At 41.5% G+C, this 7,497-nt stretch overlaps 1 protein-coding gene and 1 long non-coding RNA gene across 3 annotated transcripts in view; one reads left to right on the top strand and one right to left on the bottom strand.

Moving 5' to 3' along the window:
- The window catches only part of LOC112495164, a 30,675-nt gene extending 23,410 nt beyond the window's left edge, over window positions 1-7,265 (bottom strand). The window contains exons 1-4 of one of the 2 annotated variants that reach the window (XR_003061476.1): window positions 7,043-7,264; window positions 6,664-6,943; window positions 6,343-6,545; window positions 4,238-5,443 (exon numbers count right to left, since the gene is read on the bottom strand). This is a non-coding gene — a long non-coding RNA (uncharacterized LOC112495164). Of the gene's footprint in view, window positions 1-4,237; window positions 5,444-6,342; window positions 6,546-6,663; window positions 6,944-7,042 lie in introns of those variants that run through there. The other variant, XR_003061477.1, reaches the window with a different exon arrangement.
- Window positions 7,266-7,397: 132 nt separating this feature from the next.
- LOC107273152 (COMM domain-containing protein 7) overlaps window positions 7,398-7,497 on the top strand; it is a gene marked incomplete in the record, with an annotated part of 633 nt that continues 533 nt past the window's right edge. Inside the window, 1 exon segment of the mRNA XM_015751056.2 lies at window positions 7,398-7,497.

Here is a 7,497-nt window from a genome sequence, read left to right on the forward strand (position 1 = left end):
GGGGGGGGGGGGGAGTGGGAGGCTGGCACGGCGCGCTCGATGCTACCGCGAAGCTGGAATATGGCAGGAGCTAGAAGGTAAAAGGTAAAAGGTAAAAGGTAAAAGGTAAAAGCTAGCAAGTTACAGCTACGTACTACAATGTACTATAATGTACTACAGCAGCTTCTTAAGACTAAGGTGTCCCGCGGAAAGAGGGGACTATTGCTCTCGCGGAAACCCAGAGACTGGCATGTACTTCAGTGAACTAAGAAATCGAACTGATCGGTGCAACTGATCTCGGGAAGATCCGACCGTACCTGTTGTTGAACGTAGAGAATAGTTCCCAGAGGCGCATGGGAGTTGCAATAAATTATGCAATTATAGAAATCGTTGCCAAATAAACCAGTAAACCACCCTTCCACGTATATTGTACGATCCCTCCCTCCTTCCCGGTGCACCAGTGCACCAGTGCACCCCACTCCAGCCCCTTTCGCTTTTTCCTCTTGCAAGCAAACTCGTTACCGTTACTGGATTTGCGATGACTATCGCGCTGATACCGCCGCCGAGGGTGGAGGTAGTCTCTTCGAGGTATCCCCGCAGCATTTCCAGTTCCACTTCGATCGATAGTGATTCCCAAGGTCGTCAAAGGAGAAAAGGAGTTTGCAAATTTAATATGGATCTTTCGTTTTGTAGGATTCGATTGGCCAAGAGATCCCTCAAAATAACACTCCTACATCCACGCACGCGTCAACTAGAAATAGACGTAAATCATATTTCATAGTTTTCACATGGCGATGTCGGACACGCATTTGACTGTTTCTTTCTTCTTTTTCTTTTTTCTCCTTCTCCTTTGATTCACAGTTTCCAATAATCGCTGTTCCTCCGAATGATACCCATTTTGGCATCTTATTATTTAGTATCTCACTATCAGACATTCGACAATCTATAAGTATTTTGAGTTTCGATATCCGAGATGAGACTACGGACAACCAACGGACAATGGATGGATGCTCTACGATACCTTCAAGACGTTGCTTGTTATTTTTTCGAGATCTACAATCTACAAGAAAACTCGAAAGACTATTGGCTAATTCCCTTCTCGTAGTGCCTATTACTTTTCTCTTTTCTCTGGAAGTTTTGATATTTTATTGCAATATCTAACCCTTATCTTTTCGACGCAACTCTCTCCTCTTAAGATAAGTGTTGAACTCGAAGCCAGAGAACGAGAAAGAGCAAGAGGGCATAGGATAGATCGAGTAGACATTATTTACACGTTGTGACGAAGGAAACTTCACCCGAGGACTAAATTTTCTTTGAGGAGCGGTCTCTCTCTCTCTCTCTCTCTCTCTCTCTCTCTCTCTCTCTCTGTTTATATATTACTGTACACTCGTTCACTTTTTGTTCAGCGGTGGCAGAACTTTCCTCAAAAATACGAATAATAAATAATGTATCTCAATAGAAGGGCCTTCTCGCTCAGTCTGCAACCCTCTTTCATTGCTCTATACATTATACGTCCGGGTAACTACAGCCCACAACAGAGGGAGAATGAAGCACGAATAAACGTAATGAAAAACTGGAGCTGCTTAAATAAAATAAAAGGGTGTTGCCGTATTATGCGACGGGGGCGTCTTCGACCTTTCGGATTTCTTCCTCGTGTCTAAACCACCCTACTTGCTCGTGCTCATTTTCTTTCTTGAATACACTTTCCAAAAGCTGGCCTAGAGGTAGAAGAGAGGTGGGCACGGGGAAAGTGGGAAATCATAGTGACTGTTAGGATTAATCGGTGTAATCGTCCAATTAAAGTGAAATCAGGTTGCTGGCTTATCTGCTTGGGTGAGGAGGGATATACTAGTATAAGGGTTACTCTCGGAGCCTTGGGTTATTAGTGGCATCGCTATGCCACGCGATAAACAGGCTGCGTCGTGCAGGTGTTGTCGCTGATTTATGAAAGCCAATTAGAATAATATCTTATTTCAGAAATGTGGAAGGATATAGGAAATCTCCTAAGGCAGTCAAATCAATTGGTAAATAAAGTCTGTTGGTTCATCGTAGGGAAGCACGTAGATGATGTATCTTCGGAGTCGACATTAGGTGTTCGAAGACCTTGAAAGGTGCCACCGTGGACGATCCTGCGAGAGCACAATGTCCCGACAGAGCGAACCGCGATTAGGAGGAGATTTAATTCTTTAATTTCGACATTGTATGTATATAGGCTCGATACGACCTCGTATTTTGTAAAAATTCATTGAATTTTCAAGGCAAAGAGTGATAAGTGTCATAAGTCATAACTCATAACCATAACATACTCATAACGAACAGTTAAGTAACCGCATGCTTCAATTGTGATCATCCTCCAAATTCTCAAGCTTTTCTATAAGTTTCGTTTTCACTTCTACACAAAGATAGATTAGACAGATAAGAGCTGGAGAGAAGGTAGAAAAGGATAGTTGGAGAGGCAGGGGTTGATCGGACATTTATCCAATTAGTCGGTTCGTAGCGGCAAGTGAACGAGAATTCGAAAATCCTTACTATTATTCACATGCATACGTGTGGATACGTCCCACACACACACACACACTATAGTTTACACCATTTTATTTGTTAATATATATATATATATATACGTAATGTACGTGCGCATACTTTTTTACATTCTCGCTATAACCAACCCACACTTATCTAATATAACACTCGAGTCTTGATCTGTTATGTTTAATTACGGGAGCTGATGCGGGGCGGATAGTGTCTGGTATGTCGAAGAAGGGATTACTATAGAGGGAGGCAGTTGCTTGTTCCCAAAGTCACCCCTTTCTCGGTAGGGCTCGAGACCTCGGACTGAGCCCGAAGGACGTTTCGGGAGAAGTAGAATCCTGTCGAACGAAATGGCTAGCAATATTGTCACTTTGTCACGGTGTCACGGTGTCACGGTGTCACGGGGTTTGAGGTGTGGGGATATGGGGATATTTGGGGATACGCGAATACTGGGATACCGACAACGGTGCCTCTGACACGGGAAATTAATTATATCCAGCCAAAAGTCCTCTTCTCCGTCAGTCGATAGGGATTAGGATCCAAATAGTCGGAGACCCTCCTCCCTTCGCTCTCATCGTCGTCAAAATTCGAATTGAAAATCATTATGAATTCATCGGACTGTATTTCATTAATAATTTTGGATGTCACTTACGAAAAGCCAAATGTGCGACCACCAAATGGCAAATCGCCATTCCGAGGTATGCGATTCATTCAGAATATTTGTAAAATCTTTTTCTATAGTTTCTATAGCTTCTTCTCCGATTGGAGAAAACTCTGTAATATCAAGGGCGCTCCCAGAATATAAACGTAGAAGCAGAAATCTCGTGGCGTTTCGCACGGTCGGTCACCCGGCCGTTTCGTAATGGATCCCAGGATATACGTGGAGGGCGAATTTCCGGGGCACTCGGCCTTCGGCTGACTCCTAAAACGTTTTCGCACGATAAACTCGCATAATTTCTAAGCATTCACTTTCAAACGAAACGCTTGAACGCGCGGTCGAAGATAGAGAAAGAAATGTACAAGGACCAAAGTACTTTGTCGCAATACTGTTTAACGACGGCGACTGCAGTTTTTCCTGCCAACTCTTTCTCTCATTTCTATATTTTTTCACGTTCATCGGAACATTATGTATTCCGTCGCGTCGTGTCGTTTGGTATTCCGCGAGGGTGATGATGATGCCTCTTGGAGCGGCCCCATAAGAGAAAGAGAAGACTGCGACTACACGCCTAACCGAGAGCTGCACAGAAGTATCGTTCTCTTACGAACCTCAGGGGTTTCTAATGGGGCGCAACATCTTGTCAAACAGTTACGACCGTGCAACGAATATTCGCGATCTCTATTGGCCCTTTTCTGCCCATTTTTCTTAGCCCAGGGCTGCTTTACAGAGTGGTCAGAAAACGAAAAGATACCTATATCTCAGCAATTCGCAATCAGCATCCCCTTTTGCATGTAATAACGCATCTTTCGTAATGTCGTTCGAGAGAGCATCGATACGCGAGTATTGAGACAAGCAACAACGTGATAGCGTTACCGAATATTCATCGGTCTCATTCGACGATCGAGGTTTCAGGAGAGTGCAAAGGAAAAAAAAAGAATTCGTATCGATAGCTGCGGAATGGGAGGGAGAGAGAGAGAGAGAGAGAGAGAGAGAGGCAGAAGGGCGAGATCCAAGGATAACATGTATAGGGCGGAAAAAACGTCGCTCAAGATTGGGAATAAAATGCTGTTCCTTTGGAAATACGTTATCTTTACAGTATACATATATGGTTGTCGAACTTATAGATGTAGAAAAGAAACGACATTGGCGTCCCTCTACAAAGTTTCCATTTCTTGGCACACGTGCCTTTCATATATGTATACTTATATACAATATTTTTTACGACGCATTTTTTTGTCATGGTTTTTTGACTTCGTCTTAGAGAATACAAATTTAAATTATATTACTTATATCGCGCAATAGACGTGAGTTATACACAACCATTATAGTTCGGAGTATATAATTTATTAAAATTATGGAATAGGCAATGAATGCGTCTTGTGATTGTATGTACACGAAAACAAATTTAATGCAAACTTCTTGTTACTGCCACCGTGGAAAGGTAATTCGGAGATGTTAGAGACTACTGGGAGCCTGATAACTGTATCTTGCCGTAGGGCCCCTCCCCCCGCCTACCGCCTTCCACCTTCCACCTTCATACCTCCACTGCTCATCCGATTCCCTTAACACCCCAGAAAGCAAAAGCCCGTTACTCTCGTCTCGTGTACCCTCCTGACGTTTAGCCACTCGTGTTCCCTCGTTACTCCCAGCTAGGTTCGAGGCTGTCTGGCTCAGGTCGACTCGGATCCTTATTATATCGGCTTTCCGCGCCATAAAATCGGAAAAGAATTTTTACCCTCCAAGACAATAGAAACTAATAATTCTGATAACTGATTACGCCGAATACGAGTGAATTTCGGGTTGGTTAATCTTCGCATTACAAACTGTCGCTAGATTGCCTTACGTGTCCTTCATGAATTCGTTGCATCGATACATACACGTCTCCTCCAATTTTTAAAGAAAACAGTGACACCTAACGTTCCGACAAAATCTTTCAAGTGCTCCCTTTGATGATACACATTCATACTCTGTACTCTCGTACAGAGGGTAGTTAAGGGGTTTCCTCCGAGGGATGCACAGTTCAAACTTTTCAGAGCCCTAAATCTTCAACTCTTGGCTTATGCCCCGTCGTAATATCGTAATATCGTAATATCGTAATATCGTAACATCACTGACGCGGTTTCGTATAATTAAAGTGGAAGTGTCTTTAAAAGAGCCGGAGGTGCTTGGAGTAAGGAACCCGACTTCCCCTTCTTTATCCACTTTGCACAATCGTCTGTAGCCCACGGTGCGGTCGTCGTGCAATTTCGACTTAGATACTCAAAAATTCAATAACTGTAGAAAAAATAACGAATATCGAATATTATTTATACAGAATATATCGGATATCATTTATTAGGGATAGGTGGTGCTGATTAAAGAAGAGAGAAAGTTTTAATGTTTATGGGTCCAAAAATTATTCGTTTCAGCATTATAATACATTTTCGACTAGGAGCCAGTAGTAGAACGAAAGGCGCACACCGTGCACAGAAGACCAATTGATATGTTACATGAAGTTTGGAACAGAGGTTCGAAGACTATTGTCCAGAATGAACGGCGGACCTGTGCAATATTTCCTATAGAAGTTAATATTTCACTGTCGAAAAAATGGTATAATTCTGAAACGAATGAATTTGTCGTAACATTGCTGTGCACCCCGTATACAATGCCGAAGTTAATATCTCTTTATTTTTCGTTTCCTTTGGATTTTCGTATAATGTTCAATCTGCGATGTAAATATACAACGTATGAACGTCTGGATTGCGTAACCAAGTTTGCAACTTGTAGGTAAAACGTTATAAGAACAAAATTTGGTAGTTTAATGAGTTTAAACTTTCGATGATGCTCGTCTCAGAAGAATTAAAAAAAAAGAATTGAAAACAAATTGAATACTAAAGGATCGAGAGAGTCTAAAGCGCCGGTAATAGCCAATTAGGTGAAAATTACTAAGTAGCTGCTACGCCGGATATATTGCACTTCTTCCTTTTTAATGTCCTTTGTCAATTTGTGATTTTAGTCTGCTTTCGACATATCTAAGATATTACTACGATTTTGAAAAAATTTTATCGTTCAGAGTAATATAACGTCGAAATTGGAATGCGAGCGACAAGATATAAAGGGAATTATTGAAATAAAGTGTTATTTGGTAGCCAAATTGAATATAACGAAACAACCTTATAAACGATTTTATCTACCTTTATACGTAAAGAACAAACGGTCCAGCTTTTAGTCCTGTCAGGCGCAGAAACATAGATAGATTCCAACGTTCAGTATCCCTTTATCTCGTTTCTTTTTGGCTCGTTCGATTTGGTCGTCGCAAAGGTCAGCGCGAGACCATACCAAAGATTTAAACCGGCTGCCACAGGGTTTCACGTTCCTTTTATCCCGGTTCACGGACCTTACAAACAGTGAAATGCAGATATTGCATAAGGCTAAAATGATAGCAAGTGGAATTCATTATATGTCAAATCTAAGACTAGCGTTAACGTAGTTCATAATGTAAATGATATACATACCATGTATCGTGCATGTTGCGTAACAGATCTCGCATTACCATGTTCCCAATAACGTACGAGAAATCCATTTAGTCGTGATGATACAGTAAAAGGTATAGTCTTGCACAAAGCGAAATTTAGTTGGTCATTATTAACATGGGAATGATCGCGCGATTTTCTTCTTCATTTGAAAAGCGTTGATTTTGGTTGTCTCAGATATATGACGCGCCTACTCCGGCGTTCATAATAAGTGTAATGTACGTTTATTAGCTTATTCATGACATCGCATCTATTTCATCGCCTTCAATGAAAACATCTCAGAATATACCGAATCTCAGAGTAATACACACGAATAAAACGGTATGGTGATACAGGCATGCGTATGGATGTATGATATTACCATTGACTGATGAAGTAAATAGATAAATCGACTTTAACCATGCAAATTCAATGTACAGATGTTTGTTCTACATGTCGGAATCGCGAGGCACAAAATAACACGGGCATGTGTATTATATATTTATTGTCACTTCCTTCCTTTCCTTATGGCTGCCTCCTCCAATGAGGAGATGTGCTAGTTATTTATGGTCACTCGAAGATGTATTACCGTCGATCTACATTCCTACTTACGTAAGATGAGGTCAGAACGTCATTCGTAAAATTGAGAAGACTGTTTCTCCCTGCGACGAATAAGTGAACCTCGTATCACAGAGTGACCGTATGTAGGTAATACAGGTAGGTTTTGGAGGAATGGCGTCACTTACTGCAATCGGGTATGACCACAGACTACAGTTGGGTATGATAATCAGTGTAGGTTTTTCTTTTATTCTAATGGTTGACTGTTTTTGATTCCGT

This window comes from Cephus cinctus, unplaced genomic scaffold (genome assembly GCF_000341935.2).
Source record: "Cephus cinctus unplaced genomic scaffold, Ccin1 Ccin1_scaffold1439, whole genome shotgun sequence".
NCBI lineage: Eukaryota > Metazoa > Arthropoda > Insecta > Hymenoptera > Cephidae > Cephus > Cephus cinctus.